The following is a 26,745-nucleotide window of genomic DNA, read 5'->3' as shown; positions in this document are numbered from 1 at the left end:
ATCCTCAGGTTCCGTCCCCGACTCCACACAAGGACTGAGGCCCCGGCATGGACGGGAGAGGAATCCCGAGAGGTCCCCTAGCAACTCGCATGGGGACTGGCCTTTCCTGAGGCCACCAGAGCGGGTCCCTGAGGTCCCCGTCGTAACTCGAGAAGACCTGCCGCAACTCGAGAAAATCCAGGAGGTTCTCCCCTCCAGGCGAGATGAGGCCCATTTCCGCTGAGGCGTCTCGAGGCTGATCACACCTCACCTCTGGCACTTCGAAAGGGTCCTTCACACCCTTGGTGCAAATCAAGAAGTTCCCCGACCTAGCCGTCTCCACTCGAGAGGAATCACGAGGGTCCCGCCCACATCCAGAGGAGCCCCGTTTCCGCCTCGTAGCTCGAGATGAGGGATCCTTTCCCTGCTTCGTCGGGAAAGAGTTCCCGGCGTTCCCGTCGCATCTCAAGAGGAGGCCCTCTCAACAGGACCGGCGAGAGGAACTCCAGGGTCGTGCCACCATTCCAAGAGTCCCCCAGATGTCTCAGTCCATTCCAGAGGAACCTCTTTTCCCTTCACCGGCTCGTCTTTCACGCCGAGGATCGACTCACACCAAGGTGGCACGTGGCACAGCCCTGTGGGAAAGCCTCGTGGGAAAGCCTCGAGGGACAGCCTCGAGGGAAAGCCACAGATCCCTTGATCCACGTGACAGGAAGCGTGACACTACTGCTGCAGCACGGGAGGAAAGCGCACGTGCATGCCCCCACACGAGACGAGGCCTGACTCCCCTGGGGAGACTCAGAAGCTTCCCAAGATCCATGGCAACACTGGAGAGGAATCCTCAGGTTCCGTCCCCGACTCCACACAAGGACTGAGGCCCCGGCATGGACGGGAGAGGAATCCCGAGAGGTCCCCTAGCAACTCGCATGGGGACTGGCCTTTCCTGAGGCCACCAGAGCGGGTCCCTGAGGTCCCCGTCGTAACTCGAGAAGACCTGCCGCAACTCGAGAAAATCCAGGAGGTTCTCCCCTCCAGGCGAGATGAGGCCCATTTCCGCTGAGGCGTCTCGAGGCTGATCACACCTCACCTCTGGCACTTCGAAAGGGTCCTTCACACCCTTGGTGCAAATCAAGAAGTTCCCCGACATACCCGTCTCCACTCGAGAGGAATCACGAGGGTCCCGCCCACATCCAGAGGAGCCCCGTTTCCGCCTCGTAGCTCGAGATGAGGGATCCTTTCCCTGCTTCGTCGGGAAAGAGTTCCCGGCGTTCCCGTCGCATCTCAAGAGGAGGCCCTCTCAACAGGAACGGCGAGAGGAACTCCAGGGTCGTGCCACCATTCCAAGAGTCCCCCAGATGTCTCAGTCCATTCCAGAGGAACCTCTTTTCCCTTCACCGGCTCGTCTTTCACGCCGAGGATCGACTCCCACCAAGGTGGCACGTGGCACAGCCCTGTGGGAAAGCCTCGTGGGAAAGCCTCGAGGGACAGCCTCGAGGGAAAGCCACAGATCCCTTGATCCACGTGACAGGAAGCGTGACACTACTGCTGCAGCTCGGGAGGAAAGCGCACGTGCATGCCCCCACTCGAGACGAGGCCTGACTCCCCTGGGGAGACTCAGAAGCACCCCAAGATCCATGGCAACACTGGAGAGGAATCCTCAGGTTCCGGCCCCGACTCCACACAAGGACTGAGGCCCCGGCATGGACGGGAGAGGAATCCCGAGAGGTCCCCTAGCAACTCGCATGGGGACTGGCCTTTCCTGAGGCCACCAGAGCGGGTCCCTGAGGTCCCCGTCGTAACTCGAGAAGACCTGCCGCAACTCGAGAAAATCCAGGAGGTTCTCCCCTCCAGGCGAGATGAGGCCCATTTCCGCTGAGGCGTCTCGAGGCTGATCACACCTCACCTCTGGAACTTCGAAAGGGTCCTTCACACCCTTGGTGCAAATCAAGAAGTTCCCCGACCTAGCCGTCTCCACTCGAGAGGAATCACGAGGGTCCCGCCCACATCCAGAGGAGCCCCGTTTCCGCCTCGTAGCTCGAGATGAGGGATCCTTTCCCTGCTTCGTCGGGAAAGAGTTCCCGGCGTTCCCGTCGCATCTCAAGAGGAGGCCCTCTCAACAGGACCGGCGAGAGGAACTCCAGGGTCGTGCCACCATTCCAAGAGTCCCCCAGATGTCTCAGTCCATTCCAGAGGAACCTCTTTTCCCTTCACCGGCTCGTCTTTCACGCCGAGGATCGACTCACACCAAGGTGGCACGTGGCACAGCCCTGTGGGAAAGCCTCGTGGGAAAGCCTCGAGGGACAGCCTCGAGGGAAAGCCACAGATCCCTTGATCCACGTGACAGGAAGCGTGACACTACTGCTGCAGCACGGGAGGAAAGCGCACGTGCATGCCCCCACACGAGACGAGGCCTGACTCCCCTGGGGAGACTCAGAAGCATCCCAAGATCCATGGCAACACTGGAGAGGAATCCTCAGGTTCCGTCCCCGACTCCACACAAGGACTGAGGCCCCGGCATGGACGGGAGAGGAATCCCGAGAGGTCCCCTAGCAACTCGCATGGGGACTGGCCTTTCCTGAGGCCACCAGAGCGGGTCCCTGAGGTCCCCGTCGTAACTCGAGAAGACCTGCCGCAACTCGAGAAAATCCAGGAGGTTCTCCCCTCCAGGCGAGATGAGGCCCATTTCCGCTGAGGCGTCTCGAGGCTGATCACACCTCACCTCTGGCACTTCGAAAGGGTCCTTCACACCCTTGGTGCAAATCAAGAAGTTCCCCGACATACCCGTCTCCACTCGAGAGGAATCACGAGGGTCCCGCCCACATCCAGAGGAGCCCCGTTTCCGCCTCGTAGCTCGAGATGAGGGATCCTTTCCCTGCTTCGTCGGGAAAGAGTTCCCGGCATTCCCGTCGCATCTCAAGAGGAGGCCCTCTCAACAGGAACGGCGAGAGGAACTCCAGGGTCGTGCCACCATTCCAAGAGTCCCCCAGATGTCTCAGTCCATTCCAGAGGAACCTCTTTTCCCTTCACCGGCTCGTCTTTCACGCCGAGGATCGACTCACACCAAGGTGGCACGTGGCACAGCCCTGTGGGAAAGCCTCGTGGGAAAGCCTCGAGGGACAGCCTCGAGGGAAAGCCACAGATCCCTTGATCCAGGTGACAGGAAGCGTGACACTACTGCTGCAGCTCGGGAGGAAAGCGCACGTGCATGCCCCCACTCGAGACGAGGCCTGACTCCCCTGGGGAGACTCAGAAGCATCCCAAGATCCATGGCAACACTGGAGAGGAATCCTCAGGTTCCGGCCCCAACTCCACACAAGGACTGAGGCCCCGGCATGGACGGGAGAGGAATCCCGAGATGTCCCCTAGCAACTCACATGGGGACTGGCCTTTCCTGAGGCCACCAGAGCGGGTCCCTGAGGTCCCCGTCGTAACTCGAGAAGACCTGCCGCAACTCGAGAAAATCCAGGAGGTTCTCCCCTCCAGGCGAGATGAGGCCCATTTCCGCTGAGGCGTCTCGAGGCTGATCACACCTCACCTCTGGAACTTCGAAAGGGTCCTTCACACCCTTGGTGCAAATCAAGAAGTTCCCCGACATACCCGTCTCCACTCGAGAGGAATCACGAGGGTCCCGCCCACATCCAGAGGAGCCCCGTTTCCGCCTCGTAGCTCGAGATGAGGGATCCTTTCCCTGCTTCGTCGGGAAAGAGTTCCCGGCGTTCCCGTCGCATCTCAAAAGGAGGCCCTCTCAACAGGACCGGCGAGAGGAACTCCAGGGTCGTGCCACCATTCCAAGAGTCCCCCAGATGTCTCAGTCCATTCCAGAGGAACCTCTTTTCCCTTCACCGGCTCGTCTTTCACGCCGAGGATCGACTCACACCAAGGTGGCACGTGGCACAGCCCTGTGGGAAAGCCTCGTGGGAAAGCCTCGAGGGACAGCCTCGAGGGAAAGCCACAGATCCCTTGATCCACGTGACAGGAAGCGTGACACTACTGCTGCAGCTCGGGAGGAAAGCGCACGTGCATGCCCCCACTCGAGACGAGGCCTGACTCCCCTGGGGAGACTCAGAAGCACCCCAAGATCCATGGCAACACTGGACAGGAATCCTCAGGTTCCGGCTCCGACTCCACACAAGGACTGAGGCCCCGGCATGGACGGGAGAGGAATCCCGAGAGGTCCCCTAGCAACTCGCATGGGGACTGGCCTTTCCTGAGGCCACCAGAGCGGGTCCCTGAGGTCCCCGTCGTAACTCGAGAAGACCTGCCGCAACTCGAGAAAATCCAGGAGGTTCTCCCCTCCAGGCGAGATGAGGCCCATTTCCGCTGAGGCGTCTCGAGGCTGATCACACCTCACCTCTGGAACTTCGAAAGGGTCCTTCACACCCTTGGTGCAAATCAAGAAGTTCCCCGACCTAGCCGTCTCCACTCGAGAGGAATCACGAGGGTCCCGCCCACATCCAGAGGAGCCCCGTTTCCGCCTCGTAGCTCGAGATGAGGGATCCTTTCCCTGCTTCGTCGGGAAAGAGTTCCCGGCGTTCCCGTCGCATCTCAAGAGGAGGCCCTCTCAACAGGACCGGCGAGAGGAACTCCAGGGTCGTGCCACCATTCCAAGAGTCCCCCAGATGTCTCAGTCCATTCCAGAGGAACCTCTTTTCCCTTCACCGGCTCGTCTTTCACGCCGAGGATCGACTCACACCAAGGTGGCACGTGGCACAGCCCTGTGGGAAAGCCTCGTGGGAAAGCCTCGAGGGACAGCCTCGAGGGAAAGCCACAGATCCCTTGATCCACGTGACAGGAAGCGTGACACTACTGCTGCAGCTCGGGAGGAAAGCGCACGTGCATGCCCCCACTCGAGACGAGGCCTGACTCCCCTGGGGAGACTCAGAAGCACCCCAAGATCCATGGCAACACTGGAGAGGAATCCTCAGGTTCCGGCTCCGACTCCACACAAGGACTGAGGCCCCGGCATGGACGGGAGAGGAATCCCGAGAGGTCCCCTAGCAACTCGCATGGGGACTGGCCTTTCCTGAGGCCACCAGAGCGGGTCCCTGAGGTCCCCGTCGTAACTCGAGAAGACCTGCCGCAACACGAGAAAATCCAGGAGGTTCTCCCCTCCAGGCGAGATGAGGCCCATTTCCGCTGAGGCGTCTCGAGGCTGATCACACCTCACCTCTGGAACTTCGAAAGGGTCCTTCACACCCTTGGTGCAAATCAAGAAGTTCCCCGACATACCCGTCTCCACTCGAGAGGAATCACGAGGGTCCCGCCCACATCCAGAGGAGCCCCGTTTCCGCCTCGTAGCTCGAGATGAGGGATCCTTTCCCTGCTTCGTCGGGAAAGAGTTCCCGGCGTTCCCGTCGCATCTCAAGAGGAGGCCCTCTCAACAGGAACGGCGAGAGGAACTCCAGGGTCGTGCCACCATTCCAAGAGTCCCCCAGATGTCTCAGTCCATTCCAGAGGAACCTCTTTTCCCTTCACCGGCTCGTCTTTCACGCCGAGGATCGACTCACACCAAGGTGGCACGTGGCACAGCCCTGTGGGAAAGCCTCGTGGGAAAGCCTCGAGGGACAGCCTCGAGGGAAAGCCACAGATCCCTTGATCCACGTGACAGGAAGCGTGACACTACTGCTGCAGCTCGGGAGGAAAGCGCACGTGCATGCCCCCACTCGAGACGAGGCCTGACTCCCCTGGGGAGACTCAGAAGCACCCCAAGATCCATGGCAACACTGGAGAGGAATCCTCAGGTTCCGGCCCCGACTCCACACAAGGACTGAGGCCCCGGCATGGACGGGAGAGGAATCCCGAGAGGTCCCCTAGCAACTCGCATGGGGACTGGCCTTTCCTGAGGCCACCAGAGCGGGTCCCTGAGGTCCCCGTCGTAACTCGAGAAGACCTGCCGCAACTCGAGAAAATCCAGGAGGTTCTCCCCTCCAGGCGAGATGAGGCCCATTTCCGCTGAGGCGTCTCGAGGCTGATCACACCTCACCTCTGGAACTTCGAAAGGCTCCTTCACACCCTTGGTGCAAATCAAGAAGTTCCCCGACCTAGCCGTCTCCACTCGAGAGGAATCACGAGTGTCCCGCCCACATCCAGAGGAGCCCCGTTTCCGCCTCGTAGCTCGAGATGAGGGATCCTTTCCCTGCTTCGTCGGGAAAGAGTTCCCGGGGTTCCCGTCGCATCTCAAGAGGAGGCCCTCTCAACAGGAACGGCGAGAGGAACTCCAGGGTCGTGCCACCATTCCAAGAGTCCCCCAGATGTCTCAGTCCATTCCAGAGGAACCTCTTTTCCCTTCACCGGCTCGTCTTTCACGCCGAGGATCGACTCACACCAAGGTGGCACGTGGCACAGCCCTGTGGGAAAGCCTCGTGGGAAAGCCTCGAGGGACAGCCTCGAGGGAAAGCCACAGATCCCTTGATCCACGTGACAGGAAGCGTGACACTACTGCTGCAGCTCGGGAGGAAAGCGCACGTGCATGCCCCCACTCGAGACGAGGCCTGACTCCCCTGGGGAGACTCAGAAGCACCCCAAGATCCATGGCAACACTGGACAGGAATCCTCAGGTTCCGGCTCCGACTCCACACAAGGACTGAGGCCCCGGCATGGACGGGAGAGGAATCCCGAGAGGTCCCCTAGCAACTCGCATGGGGACTGGCCTTTCCTGAGGCCACCAGAGCGGGTCCCTGAGGTCCCCGTCGTAACTCGAGAAGACCTGCCGCAACTCGAGAAAATCCAGGAGGTTCTCCCCTCCAGGCGAGATGAGGCCCATTTCCGCTGAGGCGTCTCGAGGCTGATCACACCTCACCTCTGGAACTTCGAAAGGGTCCTTCACACCCTTGGTGCAAATCAAGAAGTTCCCCGACCTAGCCGTCTCCACTCGAGAGGAATCACGAGGGTCCCGCCCACATCCAGAGGAGCCCCGTTTCCGCCTCGTAGCTCGAGATGAGGGATCCTTTCCCTGCTTCGTCGGGAAAGAGTTCCCGGCGTTCCCGTCGCATCTCAAGAGGAGGCCCTCTCAACAGGACCGGCGAGAGGAACTCCAGGGTCGTGCCACCATTCCAAGAGTCCCCCAGATGTCTCAGTCCATTCCAGAGGAACCTCTTTTCCCTTCACCGGCTCGTCTTTCACGCCGAGGATCGACTCACACCAAGGTGGCACGTGGCACAGCCCTGTGGGAAAGCCTCGTGGGAAAGCCTCGAGGGACAGCCTCGAGGGAAAGCCACAGATCCCTTGATCCACGTGACAGGAAGCGTGACACTACTGCTGCAGCTCGGGAGGAAAGCGCACGTGCATGCCCCCACTCGAGACGAGGCCTGACTCCCCTGGGGAGACTCAGAAGCACCCCAAGATCCATGGCAACACTGGAGAGGAATCCTCAGGTTCCGGCTCCGACTCCACACAAGGACTGAGGCCCCGGCATGGACGGGAGAGGAATCCCGAGAGGTCCCCTAGCAACTCGCATGGGGACTGGCCTTTCCTGAGGCCACCAGAGCGGGTCCCTGAGGTCCCCGTCGTAACTCGAGAAGACCTGCCGCAACACGAGAAAATCCAGGAGGTTCTCCCCTCCAGGCGAGATGAGGCCCATTTCCGCTGAGGCGTCTCGAGGCTGATCACACCTCACCTCTGGAACTTCGAAAGGGTCCTTCACACCCTTGGTGCAAATCAAGAAGTTCCCCGACATACCCGTCTCCACTCGAGAGGAATCACGAGGGTCCCGCCCACATCCAGAGGAGCCCCGTTTCCGCCTCGTAGCTCGAGATGAGGGATCCTTTCCCTGCTTCGTCGGGAAAGAGTTCCCGGCGTTCCCGTCGCATCTCAAGAGGAGGCCCTCTCAACAGGAACGGCGAGAGGAACTCCAGGGTCGTGCCACCATTCCAAGAGTCCCCCAGATGTCTCAGTCCATTCCAGAGGAACCTCTTTTCCCTTCACCGGCTCGTCTTTCACGCCGAGGATCGACTCACACCAAGGTGGCACGTGGCACAGCCCTGTGGGAAAGCCTCGTGGGAAAGCCTCGAGGGACAGCCTCGAGGGAAAGCCACAGATCCCTTGATCCACGTGACAGGAAGCGTGACACTACTGCTGCAGCTCGGGAGGAAAGCGCACGTGCATGCCCCCACTCGAGACGAGGCCTGACTCCCCTGGGGAGACTCAGAAGCACCCCAAGATCCATGGCAACACTGGAGAGGAATCCTCAGGTTCCGGCCCCGACTCCACACAAGGACTGAGGCCCCGGCATGGACGGGAGAGGAATCCCGAGAGGTCCCCTAGCAACTCGCATGGGGACTGGCCTTTCCTGAGGCCACCAGAGCGGGTCCCTGAGGTCCCCGTCGTAACTCGAGAAGACCTGCCGCAACTCGAGAAAATCCAGGAGGTTCTCCCCTCCAGGCGAGATGAGGCCCATTTCCGCTGAGGCGTCTCGAGGCTGATCACACCTCACCTCTGGAACTTCGAAAGGGTCCTTCACACCCTTGGTGCAAATCAAGAAGTTCCCCGACCTAGCCGTCTCCACTCGAGAGGAATCACGAGTGTCCCGCCCACATCCAGAGGAGCCCCGTTTCCGCCTCGTAGCTCGAGATGAGGGATCCTTTCCCTGCTTCGTCGGGAAAGAGTTCCCGGGGTTCCCGTCGCATCTCAAGAGGAGGCCCTCTCAACAGGAACGGCGAGAGGAACTCCAGGGTCGTGCCACCATTCCAAGAGTCCCCCAGATGTCTCAGTCCATTCCAGAGGAACCTCTTTTCCCTTCACCGGCTCGTCTTTCACGCCGAGGATCGACTCACACCAAGGTGGCACGTGGCACAGCCCTGTGGGAAAGCCTCGTGGGAAAGCCTCGAGGGACAGCCTCGAGGGAAAGCCACAGATCCCTTGATCCACGTGACAGGAAGCGTGACACTACTGCTTCAGCTCAGGAGGAAAGCGCACGTGCATGCCCCCACTCGAGACGAGGCATGACTTCCCTGGGGAGACTCAGAAGCACCCCAAGATCCATGGCAACACTGGAGAGGAATCCTCAGGTTCCGGCTCCGACTCCACACAAGGACTGAGGCCCCGGCATGTACGGGAGAGGAATCCCGAGAGGTCCCCTAGCAACTCGCATGGGGACTGGCCTTTCCTGAGGCCACCAGAGCGGGTCCCTGAGGTCCCCGTCGTAACTCGAGAAGACCTGCCGCAACACGAGAAAATCCAGGAGGTTCTCCCCTCCAGGCGAGATGAGGCCCATTTCCGCTGAGGCGTCTCGAGGCTGATCACACCTCACCTCTGGAACTTCGAAAGGGTCCTTCACACCCTTGGTGCAAATCAAGAAGTTCCCCGACATACCCGTCTCCACTCGAGAGGAATCACGAGGGTCCCGCCCACATCCAGAGGAGCCCCGTTTCCGCCTCGTAGCTCGAGAAGAGGGATCCTTTCCCTGCTTCGTCGGGAAAGAGTTCCCGGCGTTCCCGTCGCATCTCAAGAGGAGGCCCTCTCAACAGGAACGGCGAGAGGAACTCCAGGGTCGTGCCACCATTCCAAGAGTCCCCCAGATGTCTCAGTCCATTCCAGAGGAACCTCTTTTCCCTTCACCGGCTCGTCTTTCACGCCGAGGATCGACTCACACCAAGGTGGCACGTGGCACAGCCCTGTGGGAAAGCCTCGTGGGAAAGCCTCGAGGGACAGCCTCGAGGGAAAGCCACAGATCCCTTGATCCACGTGACAGGAAGCGTGACACTACTGCTGCAGCTCGGGAGGAAAGCGCACGTGCATGCCCCCACCCGAGACGAGGCCTGACTTCCCTGGGGAGACTCAGAAGCACCCCAAGATCCATGGAAACACTGGAGAGGAATCCTCAGGTTCCGGCCCCGACTCCACACAAGGACTGAGGCCCCGGCATGGACGGGAGAGGTATCCCGAGAGGTCCCCTAGCAACTCGCATGGGGACTGGCCTTTCCTGAGGCCACCAGAGCGGGTCCCTGAGGTCCCCGTCGTAACTCGAGAAGACCTGCTGCAACTCGAGAAAATCCAGGAGGTTCTACCCTCCAGGCGAGATGAGGCCCATTTCGGCTGAGGCGTCTCGAGGCTGATCACACCTCACCTCTGGAACTTCGAAAGGGTCCTTCACACCCTTGGTGCAAATCAAGAAGTTCCCCGACCTAGCCGTCTCCACTCGAGAGGAATCACGAGGGTCCCGCCCACATCCAGAGGAGCCCCGTTTCCGCCTCGTAGCTCGAGATGAGGGATCCTTTCCCTGCTTCGTCGGGAAAGAGTTCCCGGCGTTCCCGTCGCATCTCAAGAGGAGGCCCTCTCAACAGGACCGGCGAGAGGAACTCCAGGGTCGTGCCACCATTCCAAGAGTCCCCCAGATGTCTCAGTCCATTCCAGAGGAACCTCTTTTCCCTTCACCGGCTCGTCTTTCATGCCGAGGATCGACTCACACCAAAGTGGCACGTGGCACAGCCCTGTGGGAAAGCCTCGTGGGAAAGCCTCGAGGGACAGCCTCGAGGGAAAGCCACAGATCCCTTGATCCACGTGACAGGAAGCGTGACACTACTGCTGCAGCTCGGGAGGAAAGCGCACGTGCATGCCCCCACTCGAGACGAGGCCTGACTCCCCTGGGGAGACTCAGAAGCACCCCAAGATCCATGGCAACACTGGAGAGGAATCCTCAGGTTCCGGCCCCGACTCCACACAAGGACTGAGGCCCCGGCATGGACGGGAGAGGAATCCCGAGAGGTCCCCTAGCAACTCGCATGGGGACTGGCCTTTCCTGAGGCCACCAGAGCGGGTCCCTGAGGTCCCCGTCGTAACTCGAGAAGACCTGCCGCAACTCGAGAAAATCCAGGAGGTTCTCCCCTCCAGGCGAGATGAGGCCCATTTCCGCTGAGGCGTCTCGAGGCTGATCACACCTCACCTCTGGAACTTCGAAAGGGTCCTTCACACCCTTGGTGCAAATCAAGAAGTTCCCCGACCTAGCCGTCTCCACTCGAGAGGAATCACGAGGGTCCCGCCCACATCCAGAGGAGCCCCGTTTCCGCCTCGTAGCTCGAGATGAGGGATCCTTTCCCTGCTTCGTCGGGAAAGAGTTCCCGGCGTTCCCGTCGCATCTCAAGAGGAGGCCCTCTCAACAGGAACGGCGAGAGGAACTCCAGGGTCGTGCCACCATTCCAAGAGTCCCCAAGATGTCTCAGTCCATTCCAGAGGAACCTCTTTTCCCTTCACCGGCTCGTCTTTCACGCCGAGGATCGACTCACACCAAGGTGGCACGTGGCACAGCCCTGTGGGAAAGCCTCGTGGGAAAGCCTCGAGGGACAGCCTCGAGGGAAAGCCACAGATCCCTTGATCCACGTGACAGGAAGCGTGACACTACTGCTGCAGCTCGGGAGGAAAGCGCACGTGCATGCCCCCACTCGAGACGAGGCCTGACTTCCCTGGGGAGACTCAGAAGCACCCCAAGATCCATGGAAACACTGGAGAGGAATCCTCAGGTTCCGGCCCCGACTCCACAAAAGGACTGAGGCCCCGGCATGGACGGGAGAGGAATCCCGAGAGGTCCCCTAGCAACTCGCATGGGGACTGGCCTTTCCTGAGGCCACCAGAGCGGGTCCCTGAGGTCCCCGTCGTAACTCGAGAAGACCTGCTGCAACTCGAGAAAATCCAGGAGGTTCTCCCCTCCAGGCGAGATGAGGCCCATTTCCGCTGAGGCGTCTCGAGGCTGATCACACCTCACCTCTGGAACTTCGAAAGGGTCCTTCACACCCTTGGTGCAAATCAAGAAGTTCCCCGACCTAGCCGTCTCCACTCGAGAGGAATCACGAGGGTCCCGCCCACATCCAGAGGAGCCCCGTTTCCGCCTCGTAGCTCGAGATGAGGGATCCTTTCCCTGCTTCGTCGGGAAAGAGTTCCCGGCGTTCCCGTCGCATCTCAAGAGGAGGCCCTCTCAACAGGACCGGCGAGAGGAACTCCAGGGTCGTGCCACCATTCCAAGAGTCCCCCAGATGTCTCAGTCCATTCCAGAGGAACCTCTTTTCCCTTCACCGGCTCGTCTTTCATGCCGAGGATCGACTCACACCAAGGTGGCACGTGGCACAGCCCTGTGGGAAAGCCTCGTGGGAAAGCCTCGAGGGACAGCCTCGAGGGAAAGCCACAGATCCCTTGATCCACGTGACAGGAAGCGTGACACTACTGCTGCAGCTCGGGAGGAAAGCGCACGTGCATGCCCCCACTCGAGACGAGGCCTGACTCCCCTGGGGAGACTCAGAAGCACCCCAAGATCCATGGCAACACTGGAGAGGAATCCTCAGGTTCCGGCCCCGACTCCACACAAGGACTGAGGCCCCGGCATGGACGGGAGAGGAATCCCGAGAGGTCCCCTAGCAACTCGCATGGGGACTGGCCTTTCCTGAGGCCACCAGAGCGGGTCCCTGAGGTCCCCGTCGTAACTCGAGAAGACCTGCCGCAACTCGAGAAAATCCAGGAGGTTCTCCCCTCCAGGCGAGATGAGGCCCATTTCCGCTGAGGCGTCTCGAGGCTGATCACAGCTCACCTCTGGCACTTCGAAAGGGTCCTTCACACCCTTGGTGCAAATCAAGAAGTTCCCCGACCTAGCCGTCTCCACTCGAGAGGAATCACGTGGGTCCCGCCCACATCCAGAGGAGCCCCGTTTCCGCCTCGTAGCTCGAGATGAGGGATCCTTTCCCTGCTTCTTCGGGAAAGAGTTCCCGGCGTTCCCGTCGCATCTCAAGAGGAGGCCCTCTCAACAGGACCGGCGAGAGGAACTCCAGGGTCGTGCCACCATTCCAAGAGTCCCCCAGATGTCTCAGTCCATTCCAGAGGAACCTCTTTTCCCTTCACCGGCTCGTCTTTCACGCCGAGGATCGACTCACACCAAGGTGGCAGGTGGCACAGCCCTGTGGGAAAGCCTCGTGGGAAAGCCTCGAGGGACAGCCTCGAGGGAAAGCCACAGATCCCTTGATCCACGTGACAGGAAGCGTGACACTACTGCTGCAGCTCGGGAGGAAAGCGCACGTGAATGCCCCCACTCGAGACGAGGCCTGACTTCCCTGGGGAGACTCAGAAGCACCCCAAGATCCATGGCAACACTGGAGAGGAATCCTCAGGTTCCGGCCCCGAATCCACACAAGGACTGAGGCCCCGGCATGGACGGGAGAGGAATCCCGAGAGGTCCCCTAGCAACTCGCATGGGGACTGGCCTTTCCTGAGGCCACCAGAGCGGGTCCCTGAGGTCCCCGTCGTAACTCGAGAAGACCTGCCGCAACACGAGAAAATCCAGGAGGTTCTCCCCTCCAGGCGAGATGAGGCCCATTTCCGCTGAGGCGTCTCGAGGCTGATCACACCTCACCTCTGGAACTTCGAAAGGGTCCTTCACACCCTTGGTGCAAATCAAGAAGTTCCCCGACATACCCGTCTCCACTCGAGAGGAATCACGAGGGTCCCGCCCACATCCAGAGGAGCCCCGTTTCCGCCTCGTAGCTCGAGATGAGGGATCCTTTCCCTGTTTCGTCGGGAAAGAGTTCCCGGCGTTCCCGTCGCATCTCAAGAGGAGGCCCTCTCAACAGGAACGGCGAGAGGAACTCCAGGGTCGTGCCACCATTCCAAGAGTCCCCCAGATGTCTCAGTCCATTCCAGAGGAACCTCTTTTCCCTTCACCGGCTCGTCTTTCACGCCGAGGATCGACTCACACCAAGGTGGCACGTGGCACAGCCCTGTGGGAAAGCCTCGTGGGAAAGCCTCGAGGGACAGCCTCGAGGGAAAGCCACAGATCCCTTGATCCACGTGACAGGAAGCGTGACACTACTGCTGCAGCTCGGGAGGAAAGCGCACGTGCATGCCCCCACTCGAGACGAGGCCTGACTCCCCTGGGGAGACTCAGAAGCACCCCAAGATCCATGGCAACACTGGAGAGGAATCCTCAGGTTCCGGCCCCGACTCCACACAGGGACTGAGGCCCCGGCATGGACGGGAGAGGAATCCCGAGAGGTCCCCTAGCAACTCGCATGGGGACTGGCCTTTCCTGATGCCACCAGAGCGGGTCCCTGTGGTCGCCGTCGAAACTCGAGAAGACCTGCCACAACTCGAGAAAATCCAGGAAGTTCTCCCCTCCAGGCGAGATGAGGCCCATTTCCACTGAGGCGTCTCGAGGCTGATCACACCTCACCTCTGGCACTTCGAAAGGGTCCTTCACACCCTTGGTGCAAATCAAGAAGTTCCCCGACCTAGCCGTCTCCACTCGAGAGGAATCACGTGGGTCCCGCCCACATCCAGAGGAGCCCCGTTTCCGCCTCGTAGCTCGAGATGAGGGATCCTTTCCCTGCTTCGTCGGGAAAGAGTTCCCGGCGTTCCCGTCGCATCTCAAGAGGAGGCCCTCTCAACAGGACCGGCGAGAGGAACTCCAGGGTCGTGCCACCATTCCAAGAGTCCCCCAGATGTCTCAGTCCATTCCAGAGGAACCTCTTTTCCCTTCACCGGCTCGTCTTTCACGCCGAGGATCGACTCACACCAAGGTGGCACGTGGCACAGCCCTGTGGGAAAGCCTCGTGGGAAAGCCTCGAGGGACAGCCTCGAGGGAAAGCCACAGATCCCTTGATCCACGTGACAGGAAGCGTGACACTACTGCTGCAGCTCGGGAGGAAAGCGCACGTGCATGCCCCCACTCGAGACGAGGCCTGACTCCCCTGGGGAGACTCAGAAGCACCCCAAGATCCATGGCAACACTGGAGAGGAATCCTCAGGTTCCGGCTCCGACTCCACACAAGGACTGAGGCCCCGGCATGTACGGGAGAGGAATCCCGAGAGGTCCCCTAGCAACTCGCATGGGGACTGGCCTTTCCTGAGGCCACCAGAGCGGGTCCCTGAGGTCCCCGTCGTAACTCGAGAAGACCTGCCGCAACACGAGAAAATCCAGGAGGTTCTCCCCTCCAGGCGAGATGAGGCCCATTTCCGCTGAGGCGTCTCGAGGCTGATCACACCTCACCTCTGGAACTTCGAAAGGGTCCTTCACACCCTTGGTGCAAATCAAGAAGTTCCCCGACATACCCGTCTCCACTCGAGAGGAATCACGAGGGTCCCGCCCACATCCAGAGGAGCCCCGTTTCCGCCTCGTAGCTCGAGAAGAGGGATCCTTTCCCTGCTTCGTCGGGAAAGAGTTCCCGGCGTTCCCGTCGCATCTCAAGAGGAGGCCCTCTCAACAGGAACGGCGAGAGGAACTCCAGGGTCGTGCCACCATTCCAAGAGTCCCCCAGATGTCTCAGTCCATTCCAGAGGAACCTCTTTTCCCTTCACCGGCTCGTCTTTCACGCCGAGGATCGACTCACACCAAGGTGGCACGTGGCACAGCCCTGTGGGAAAGCCTCGTGGGAAAGCCTCGAGGGACAGCCTCGAGGGAAAGCCACAGATCCCTTGATCCACGTGACAGGAAGCGTGACACTACTGCTGCAGCTCGGGAGGAAAGCTCACGTGCATGCCCCCACCCGAGACGAGGCCTGACTTCCCTGGGGAGACTCAGAAGCACCCCAAGATCCATGGAAACACTGGAGAGGAATCCTCAGGTTCCGGCCCCGACTCCACACAAGGACTGAGGCCCCGGCATGGACGGGAGAGGTATCCCGAGAGGTCCCCTAGCAACTCGCATGGGGACTGGCCTTTCCTGAGGCCACCAGAGCGGGTCCCTGAGGTCCCCGTCGTAACTCGAGAAGACCTGCTGCAACTCGAGAAAATCCAGGAGGTTCTACCCTCCAGGCGAGATGAGGCCCATTTCGGCTGAGGCGTCTCGAGGCTGATCACACCTCACCTCTGGAACTTCGAAAGGGTCCTTCACACCCTTGGTGCAAATCAAGAAGTTCCCCGACCTAGCCGTCTCCACTCGAGAGGAATCACGAGGGTCCCGCCCACATCCAGAGGAGCCCCGTTTCCGCCTCGTAGCTCGAGATGAGGGATCCTTTCTCTGCTTCGTCGGGAAAGAGTTCCCGGCGTTCCCGTCGCATCTCAAGAGGAGGCCCTCTCAACAGGACCGGCGAGAGGAACTCCAGGGTCGTGCCACCATTCCAAGAGTCCCCCAGATGTCTCAGTCCATTCCAGAGGAACCTCTTTTCCCTTCACCGGCTCGTCTTTCATGCCGAGGATCGACTCACACCAAAGTGGCACGTGGCACAGCCCTGTGGGAAAGCCTCGTGGGAAAGCCTCGAGGGACAGCCTCGAGGGAAAGCCACAGATCCCTTGATCCACGTGACAGGAAGCGTGACACTACTGCTGCAGCTCGGGAGGAAAGCGCACGTGCATGCCCCCACTCGAGACGAGGCCTGACTCCCCTGGGGAGACTCAGAAGCACCCCAAGATCCATGGCAACACTGGAGAGGAATCCTCAGGTTCCGGCCCCGACTCCACACAAGGACTGAGGCCCCGGCATGGACGGGAGAGGAATCCCGAGAGGTCCCCTAGCAACTCGCATGGGGACTGGCCTTTCCTGAGGCCACCAGAGCGGGTCCCTGAGGTCCCCGTCGTAACTCGAGAAGACCTGCCGCAACTCGAGAAAATCCAGGAGGTTCTCCCCTCCAGGCGAGATGAGGCCCATTTCCGCTGAGGCGTCTCGAGGCTGATCACACCTCACCTCTGGAACTTCGAAAGGGTCCTTCACACCCTTGGTGCAAATCAAGAAGTTCCCCGACCTAGCCGTCTCCACTCGAGAGGAATCACGAGGGTCCCGCCCACATCCAGAGGAGCCCCGTTTCCGCCTCGTAGCTCGAGATGAGGGATCCTTTCCCTGCTTCGTCGGGAAAGAGTTCCCGGCGTTCCCGTCGCATCTCAAGAGGAGGCCCTCTCAACAGGACCGGCGAGAGGAACTCCAGGGTCGTGCCACCATTCCAAGAGTCCCCCAGATGTCTCAGTCCATTCCAGAGGAACCTCTTTTCCCTTCACCGGCTCGTCTTTCACGCCGAGGATCGACTCACACCAAGGTGGCACGTGGCACAGCCCTGTGGGAAAGCCTCGTGGGAAAGCCTCGAGGGACAGCCTCGAGGGAAAGCCACAGATCCCTTGATCCACGTGACAGGAAGCGTGACACTACTGCTTCAGCTCGGGAGGAAAGCGCACGTGCATGCCCCCACTCGAGACGAGGCCTGACTTCCCTGGGGAGACTCAGAAGCACCCCAAGATCCATGGCAACACTGGAGAGGAATCCTCAGGTTCCGGCTCCGACTCCACACAAGGACTGAGGCCCCGGCATGGACGGGAGAGGAATCCCGAGAGGTCCCCTAGCAACTCGCATGGGGACTGGCCTTTCCTGAGGCCACCAGAGCGGGTCCCTGAGGTCCCCGTCGTAACTCGAGAAGACCTGCCGCAACACGAGAAAATCCAGGAGGTTCTCCCCTCCAGGCGAGATGAGGCCCATTTCCGCTGAGGCGTCTCGAGGCTGATCACACCTCACCTCTGGAACTTCGAAAGGGTCCTTCACACCCTTGGTACAAATCAAGAAGTTCCCCGACATACCCGTCTCCACTCGAGAGGAATCACGAGGGTCCCGCCCACATCCAGAGGAGCCCCGTTTCCGCCTCGTAGCTCGAGATGAGGGATCCTTTCCCTGCTTCGTCGGGAAAGAGTTCCCGGCGTTCCCGTCGCATCTCAAGAGGAGGCCCTCTCAACAGGAACGGCGAGAGGAACTCCAGGGTCGTGCCACCATTCCAAGAGTCCCCAAGATGTCTCAGTCCATTCCAGAGGAACCTCTTTTCCCTTCACCGGCTCGTCTTTCACGCCGAGGATCGACTCACACCAAGGTGGCACGTGGCACAGCCCTGTGGGAAAGCCTCGTGGGAAAGCCTCGAGGGACAGCCTCGAGGGAAAGCCACAGATCCCTTGATCCACGTGACAGGAAGCGTGACACTACTGCTGCAGCTCGGGAGGAAAGCGCACGTGCATGCCCCCACTCGAGACGAGGCCTGACTTCCCTGGGGAGACTCAGAAGCACCCCAAGATCCATGGAAACACTGGAGAGGAATCCTCAGGTTCCGGCCCCGACTCCACAAAAGGACTGAGGCCCCGGCATGGACGGGAGAGGAATCCCGAGAGGTCCCCTAGCAACTCGCATGGGGACTGGCCTTTCCTGAGGCCACCAGAGCGGGTCCCTGAGGTCCCCGTCGTAACTCGAGAAGACCTGCTGCAACTCGAGAAAATCCAGGAGGTTCTCCCCTCCAGGCGAGATGAGGCCCATTTCCGCTGAGGCGTCTCGAGGCTGATCACACCTCACCTCTGGAACTTCGAAAGGGTCCTTCACACCCTTGGTGCAAATCAAGAAGTTCCCCGACCTAGCCGTCTCCACTCGAGAGGAATCACGAGGGTCCCGCCCACATCCAGAGGAGCCCCGTTTCCGCCTCGTAGCTCGAGATGAGGGATCCTTTCCCTGCTTCGTCGGGAAAGAGTTCCCGGCGTTCCCGTCGCATCTCAAGAGGAGGCCCTCTCAACAGGACCGGCGAGAGGAACTCCAGGGTCGTGCCACCATTCCAAGAGTCCCCCAGATGTCTCAGTCCATTCCAGAGGAACCTCTTTTCCCTTCACCGGCTCGTCTTTCATGCCGAGGATCGACTCACACCAAGGTGGCACGTGGCACAGCCCTGTGGGAAAGCCTCGTGGGAAAGCCTCGAGGGACAGCCTCGAGGGAAAGCCACAGATCCCTTGATCCACGTGACAGGAAGCGTGACACTACTGCTGCAGCTCGGGAGGAAAGCGCACGTGCATGCCCCCACTCGAGACGAGGCCTGACTCCCCTGGGGAGACTCAGAAGCACCCCAAGATCCATGGCAACACTGGAGAGGAATCCTCAGGTTCCGGCCCCGACTCCACACAAGGACTGAGGCCCCGGCATGGACGGGAGAGGAATCCCGAGAGGTCCCCTAGCAACTCGCATGGGGACTGGCCTTTCCTGAGGCCACCAGAGCGGGTCCCTGAGGTCCCCGTCGTAACTCGAGAAGACCTGCCGCAACTCGAGAAAATCCAGGAGGTTCTCCCCTCCAGGCGAGATGAGGCCCATTTCCGCTGAGGCGTCTCGAGGCTGATCACAGCTCACCTCTGGCACTTCGAAAGGGTCCTTCACACCCTTGGTGCAAATCAAGAAGTTCCCCGACCTAGCCGTCTCCACTCGAGAGGAATCACGTGGGTCCCGCCCACATCCAGAGGAGCCCCGTTTCCGCCTCGTAGCTCGAGATGAGGGATCCTTTCCCTGCTTCTTCGGGAAAGAGTTCCCGGCGTTCCCGTCGCATCTCAAGAGGAGGCCCTCTCAACAGGACCGGCGAGAGGAACTCCAGGGTCGTGCCACCATTCCAAGAGTCCCCCAGATGTCTCAGTCCATTCCAGAGGAACCTCTTTTCCCTTCACCGGCTCGTCTTTCACGCCGAGGATCGACTCACACCAAGGTGGCAGGTGGCACAGCCCTGTGGGAAAGCCTCGTGGGAAAGCCTCGAGGGACAGCCTCGAGGGAAAGCCACAGATCCCTTGATCCACGTGACAGGAAGCGTGACACTACTGCTGCAGCTCGGGAGGAAAGCGCACGTGAATGCCCCCACTCGAGACGAGGCCTGACTCCCCTGGGGAGACTCAGAAGCACCCCAAGATCCATGGCAACACTGGAGAGGAATCCTCAGGTTCCGGCCCCGAATCCACACAAGGACTGAGGCCCCGGCATGGACGGGAGAGGAATCCCGAGAGGTCCCCTAGCAACTCGCATGGGGACTGGCCTTTCCTGAGGCCACCAGAGCGGGTCCCTGAGGTCCCCGTCGTAACTCGAGAAGACCTGCCGCAACACGAGAAAATCCAGGAGGTTCTCCCCTCCAGGCGAGATGAGGCCCATTTCCGCTGAGGCGTCTCGAGGCTGATCACACCTCACCTCTGGAACTTCGAAAGGGTCCTTCACACCCTTGGTGCAAATCAAGAAGTTCCCCGACATACCCGTCTCCACTCGAGAGGAATCACGAGGGTCCCGCCCACATCCAGAGGAGCCCCGTTTCCGCCTCGTAGCTCGAGATGAGGGATCCTTTCCCTGTTTCGTCGGGAAAGAGTTCCCGGCGTTCCCGTCGCATCTCAAGAGGAGGCCCTCTCAACAGGAACGGCGAGAGGAACTCCAGGGTCGTGCCACCATTCCAAGAGTCCCCCAGATGTCTCAGTCCATTCCAGAGGAACCTCTTTTCCCTTCACCGGCTCGTCTTTCACGCCGAGGATCGACTCACACCAAGGTGGCACGTGGCACAGCCCTGTGGGAAAGCCTCGTGGGAAAGCCTCGAGGGACAGCCTCGAGGGAAAGCCACAGATCCCTTGATCCACGTGACAGGAAGCGTGACACTACTGCTGCAGCTCGGGAGGAAAGCGCACGTGCATGCCCCCACTCGAGACGAGGCCTGACTCCCCTGGGGAGACTCAGAAGCACCCCAAGATCCATGGCAACACTGGAGAGGAATCCTCAGGTTCCGGCCCCGACTCCACACAGGGACTGAGGCCCCGGCATGGACGGGAGAGGAATCCCGAGAGGTCCCCTAGCAACTCGCATGGGGACTGGCCTTTCCTGAGGCCACCAGAGCGGGTCCCTGTGGTCGCCGTCGTAACTCGAGAAGACCTGCCACAACTCGAGAAAATCCAGGAAGTTCTCCCCTCCAGGCGAGATGAGGCCCATTTCCACTGAGGCGTCTCGAGGCTGATCACACCTCACCTCTGGCACTTCGAAAGGGTCCTTCACACCCTTGGTGCAAATCAAGAAGTTCCCCGACCTAGCCGTCTCCACTCGAGAGGAATCACGTGGGTCCCGCCCACATCCAGAGGAGCCCCGTTTCCGCCTCGTAGCTCGAGATGAGGGATCCTTTCCCTGCTTCGTCGGGAAAGAGTTCCCGGCGTTCCCGTCGCATCTCAAGAGGAGGCCCTCTCAACAGGACCGGCGAGAGGAACTCCAGGGTCGTGCCACCATTCCAAGAGTCCCCCAGATGTCTCAGTCCATTCCAGAGGAACCTCTTTTCCCTTCACCGGCTCGTCTTTCACGCCGAGGATCGACTCACACCAAGGTGGCACGTGGCACAGCCCTGTGGGAAAGCCTCGTGGGAAAGCCTCGAGGGACAGCCTCGAGGGAAAGCCACAGATCCCTTGATCCACGTGACAGGAAGCGTGACACTACTGCTGCAGCTCGGGAGGAAAGCGCACGTGCATGCCCCCACTCGAGACGAGGCCTGACTCCCCTGGGGAGACTCAGAAGCACCCCAAGATCCATGGCAACACTGGAGAGGAATCCTCAGGTTCCGGCCCCGACTCCACACAAGGACTGAGGCCCCGGCATGGACGGGAGAGGAATCCCGAGAGGTCCCCTAGCAACTCGCATTGGGACTGGCCTTTCCTGAGGCCACCAGAGCGGGTCCCTGAGGTCCCCGTCGTAACTCGAGAAGACCTGCCGCAACTCGAGAAAATCCAGGAGGTTCTCCCCTCCAGGCGAGATGAGGCCCATTTCCGCTGAGGCGTCTCGAGGCTGATCACACCTCACCTCTGGAACTTCGAAAGGGTCCTTCACACCCTTGGTGCAAATCAAGAAGTTCCCCGACCTAGCCGTCTCCACTCGAAAGGAATCACGAGGGTCCCGCCCACATCCAGAGGAACCCGGTTTCCGCCTCGTAGCTCGAGATGAGGGATCCTTTCCCTGCTTCGTCGGGAAAGAGTTCCCAGCGTTCCCGTCGCATCTCAAGAGGAGGCCCTCTCAACAGGACCGGCGAGAGGAACTCCAGGGTCGTGCCACCATTCCAAGAGTCCCCCAGATGTCTCAGCCCATTCCAGAGGAACCTCTTTTCCCTTCACCGGCTCGTCTTTCACGCCGAGGATCGACTCACACCAAGGTGGCACGTGGCACAGCCCTGTGGGAAAGCCTCGTGGGAAAGCCTCGAGGGACAGCCTCGAGGGAAAGCCACAGATCCCTTGATCCACGTGACAGGAAGCGTGACACTACTGCTGCAGCTCGGGAGGAAAGCGCACGTGCATGCCCCCACTCGAGACGAGGCCTGACTTCCCTGGGGAGACTCAGAAGCACCCCAAGATCCATGGCAACACTGGAGAGGAATCCTCAGGTTCCGGCTCCGACTCCACACAAGGACTGAGGCCCCGGCATGGACGGGAGAGGAATCCCGAGAGGTCCCCTAGCAACTCGCATGGGGACTGGCCTTTCCTGAGGCCACCAGAGCGGGTCCCTGAGGTCCCCGTCGTAACTCGAGAAGACCTGCCGCAACTCGAGAAAATCCAGGAGGTTCTCCCCTCCAGGCGAGATGAGGCCCATTTCCACTGAGGCGTCTCGAGGCTGATCAAACCTCACCTCTGGAACTTCGAAAGGGTCCTTCACACCCTTGGTGCAAATCAAGAAGTTCCCCGACCTACCCGTCTCCATTCGAGAGGAATCACGTGGGTCCCGCCCACATCCAGAGGAGCCCCGTTTCCGCCTCGTAGCTCGAGATGAGGGATCCTTTCCCTGCTTCGTCGGGAAAGAGTTCCCGGCGTTCCCGTCGCATCTCAAGAGGAGGCCCTCTCAACAGGAACGGCGAGAGGAACTCCAGGGTCGTGCCACCATTCCAAGAGTCCCCCAGATGTCTCAGTCCATTCCAGAGGAACCTCTTTTCCCTTCACCGGCTCGTCTTTCACGCCGAGGATCGACTCACACCAAGGTGGCAGGTGGCACAGCCCTGTGGGAAAGCCTCGTGGGAAAGCCTCGAGGGACAGCCTCGAGGGAAAGCCACAGATCCCTTGATCCACGTGACAGGAAGCGTGACACTACTGCTGCAGATCGGGAGGAAAGCGCACGTGCATGCCCCCACTCGAAACGAGGCCTGACTCCCCTGGGGAGACTCAGAAGCACCCCAAGATCCATGGCAACACTGGAGAGGAATCCTCAGGTTCCGGCCCCGACTCCACACAAGGACTGAGGCCCCGGCATGGACGGGAGAGGAATCCCGAGAGGTCCCCTAGCAACTCGCATGGGGACTGGCCTTTCCTGAGGCCACCAGAGCGGGTCCCTGTGGTCCCCGTCGTAACTCGAGAAGACCTGCCGCAACTCGAGAAAATCCAGGAGGTTCTCCCCTCCAGGCGAGATGAGGCCCATTTCCGCTGAGGCGTCTCGAGGCTGATCACACCTCACCTCTGGCACTTCGAAAGTGTCCTTCACACCCATGGTGCAAATCAACAAGTTCCCCAACCTAGCCGTCTCCACTCGAGAGGAATCACGTGGGTCCCGCCCACATCCAGAGGAGCCCCGTTTCCGCCTCGTAGCTCGAGATGAGGGATCCTTTCCCTGCTTCGTCGGGAAAGAGTTCCCGGCGTTCCCGTCGCATCTCAAGAGGAGGCCCTCTCAACAGGAACAGCGAGAGGAACTCCAGGGTCGTGCCACCATTCCAAGAGTCCCCCAGATGTCTCAGTCCATTCCAGAGGAACCTCTTTTCCCTTCACCGGCTCGTCTTTCACGCCGAGGATCGACTCACACCAAGGTGGCACGTGGCACAGCCCTGTGGGAAAGCCTCGTGGGAAAGCCTCGAGGGACAGCCTCGAGGGAAAGCCACAGATCCCTTGATCCACGTGACAGGAAGCGTGACACTACTGCTGCAGCTTGGGAGGAAAGCGCACGTGCATGCCCCCACTCGAGAGGAGGCCTGACTCCCCTGGGGAGACTCAGAAGCACCCCAAGATCCATGGCAACACTGGAGAGGAATCCTCAGATTCCGGCCCCGACTCCTCACAACGACTGAGGCCCCGGCATGGACGGGAGAGGAATCCCGAGAGGTCCCCTAGCAACTCGCATGGGGACTGGCCTTTCCTGAGGCCACAAGAGCGGGTCCCTGAGGTCCCCGTCGTAACTCGAGAAGACCTGCCGCAACTCGAGAAAATCCAGGAGGTTCTCCCCTCCAGGCGAGATGAGGCCCATTTCCGCTGAGGCGTCTCGAGGCTGATCACACCTCACCTCTGGAACTTCGAAAGGGTCCTTCACACCCTTGGTGCAAATCAAGAAGTTCCCCGACATACCCGTCTCCATTCGAGCGGAATCACGTGGGTCCCGCCCACATCCAGAGGAGCCCCGTTTCCGCCTCGTAGCTCGAGATGAGGGATCCTTTCCCTGCTTCGTCGGGAAAGAGTTCCCGGCGTTCCCGTCGCATCTCAAGAGGAGGCCCTCTCAACAGGAACGGCGAGAGGAACTCCAGGGTCGTGCCACCATTCCAAGAGTCCCCCAGATGTCTCAGTCCATTCCAGAGGAACCTCTTTTCCCTTCACCGGCTCGTCTTTCACGCCGAGGATCGACTCACACCAAGGTGGCACGTGGCACAGCCCTGTGGGAAAGCCTCGTGGGAAAGCCTCGAGGGACAGCCTCGAGGGAAAGCCACAGATCCCTTGATCCACGTGACAGGAAGCGTGACACTACTGCTGCAGCTCGGGAGGAAAGCGCACGTGCATGCCCCCACTCGAGACGATGCCTGACTTCCCTGGGGAGACTCAGAAGCACCCCAAGATCCATGGCAACACTGGAGAGGAATCCTCAGGTTCCGGCTCCGACTCCACACAAGGACTGAGGCCCCGGCATGGACGGGAGAGGAATCCCGAGAGGTCCCCTAGCAACTCGCATGGGGACTGGCCTTTCCTGAGGCCACCAGAGCGGGTCCCTGAGGTCCCCGTCGTAACTCGAGAAGACCTGCCGCAACTCGAGAAAATCCAGGAGGTTCTCCCCTCCAGGCGAGATGAGGCCCATTTCCGCTGAGGCGTCTCGAGGCTGATCACACCTCACCTCTGGAACTTCGAAAGGGTCCTTCACACCCTTGGTGCAAATCAAGAAGTTCCCCGACCTAGCCGTCTCCACTCGAGAGGAATCACGAGGGTCCCGCCCACATCCAGAGGAGCCCCGTTTCCGCCTCGTAGCTCGAGATGAGGGATCCTTTCCCTGCTTCGTCGGGAAAGAGTTCCCGGCGTTCCCGTCGCATCTCAAGAGGAGGCCCTCTCAACAGGACCGGCGAGAGGAACTCCAGGGTCGTGCCACCATTCCAAGAGTCCCCCAGATGTCTCAGTCCATTCCAGAGGAACCTCTTTTCCCTTCACCGGCTCGTCTTTCATGCCGAGGATCGACTCACACCAAGGTGGCACGTGGCACAGCCCTGTGGGAAAGCCTCGTGGGAAAGCCTCGAGGGACAGCCTCGAGGGAAAGCCACAGATCCCTTGATCCACGTGACAGGAAGCGTGACACTACTGCTGCAGCTCGGGAGGAAAGCGCACGTGCATGCCCCCACTCGAGACGAGGCCTGACTCCCCTGGGGAGACTCAGAAGCACCCCAAGATCCATGGCAACACTGGAGAGGAATCCTCAGGTTCCGGCCCCGACTCCACACAAGGACTGAGGCCCCGGCATGGACGGGAGAGGAATCCAGGGAGGTCCCCTAGCAACTCGCATGGAGACTGGCCTTTCCTGAGGCCACCAGAGCGGGTCCCTGAGGTCCCCGTCGTAACTCGAGAAGACCTGCCGCAACTCGAGAAAATCCAGGAGGTTCTCCCCTCCAGGCGAGATGAGGCCCATTTCCGCTGAGGCGTCTCGAGGCTGATCACACCTCACCTCTGGAACTTCGAAAGGGTCCTTCACACCCTTGGTGCAAATCAAGAAGTTCCCCGACCTAGCCGTCTCCACTCGAGAGGAATCACGAGGGTCCCGCCCACATCCAGAGGAGCCCCGTTTCCGCCTCGTAGCTCGAGATGAGGGATCCTTTCCCTGCTTCGTCGGGAAAGAGTTCCCGGCGTTCCCGTCGCATCTCAAGAGGAGGCCCTCTCAACAGGAACGGCGAGAGGAACTCCAGGGTCGTGCCACCATTCCAAGAGTCCCCCAGATGTCTCAGTCCATTCCAGAGGAACCTCTTTTCCCTTCACCGGCTCGTCTTTCACGCCGAGGATCGACTCACACCAAGGTGGCACGTGGCACAGCCCTGTGGGAAAGCCTCGTGGGAAAGTCTCGAGGGACAGCCTCGAGGGAAAGCCACAGATCCCTTGATCCACGTGACAGGAAGCGTGACACTACTGCTGCAGCTCGGGAGGAAAGCGCACGTGCATGCCCCCACTCGAGACGATGCCTGACTCCCCTGGGGAGACTCAGAAGCACCCCAAGATCCATGGCAACACTGGAGAGGAATCCTCAGGTTCCGGCCCCGACTCCACACAAGGACTGAGGCCCCGGCATGGACGGGAGAGGAATCCCGAGAGGTCCCCTAGCAACTCGCATGGGGACTGGCCTTTCCTGAGGCCACCAGAGCGGGTCCCTGAGGTCTCCGTCGTAACTCGAGAAGACCTGCCTCAACACGAGAAAATCAGGGAGGTTCTCCCCTCCAGGCGAGATGAGGCCCATTTCCACTGAGGCGTCTCGAGGCTGATCACACCTCACCTCTGGAACTTCGAAAGGGTCCTTCACACCCTTGGTGCAAATCAAGACGTTCCCCGACATACCCGTCTCCACTCGAGAGGAATCACGAGGGTCCCGCCCACATCCAGAGGAGCCCCGTTTCCGCCTCGTAGCTCGAGATGAGGGATCCTTTCCCTGCTTCGTCGGGAAAGAGTTCCCGGCGTTCCCGTCGCATCTCAAGAGGAGGCCCTCTCAACAGGAACGGCGAGAGGAACTCCAGGGTCGTGCCACCATTCCAAGAGTCCCCCAGATGTCTCAGTCCATTCCAGAGGAACCTCTTTTCCCTTCACCGGCTCGTCTTTCACGCCGAGGATCGACTCACACCAAGGTGGCACGTGGCACAGCCCTGTGGGAAAGCCTCGTGG

The sequence above is a fragment of the Budorcas taxicolor genome, chromosome 16 (genome assembly GCF_023091745.1).
Source record: "Budorcas taxicolor isolate Tak-1 chromosome 16, Takin1.1, whole genome shotgun sequence".
NCBI lineage: Eukaryota > Metazoa > Chordata > Mammalia > Artiodactyla > Bovidae > Budorcas > Budorcas taxicolor.
This window is presented reverse-complemented; position numbering follows the sequence as displayed.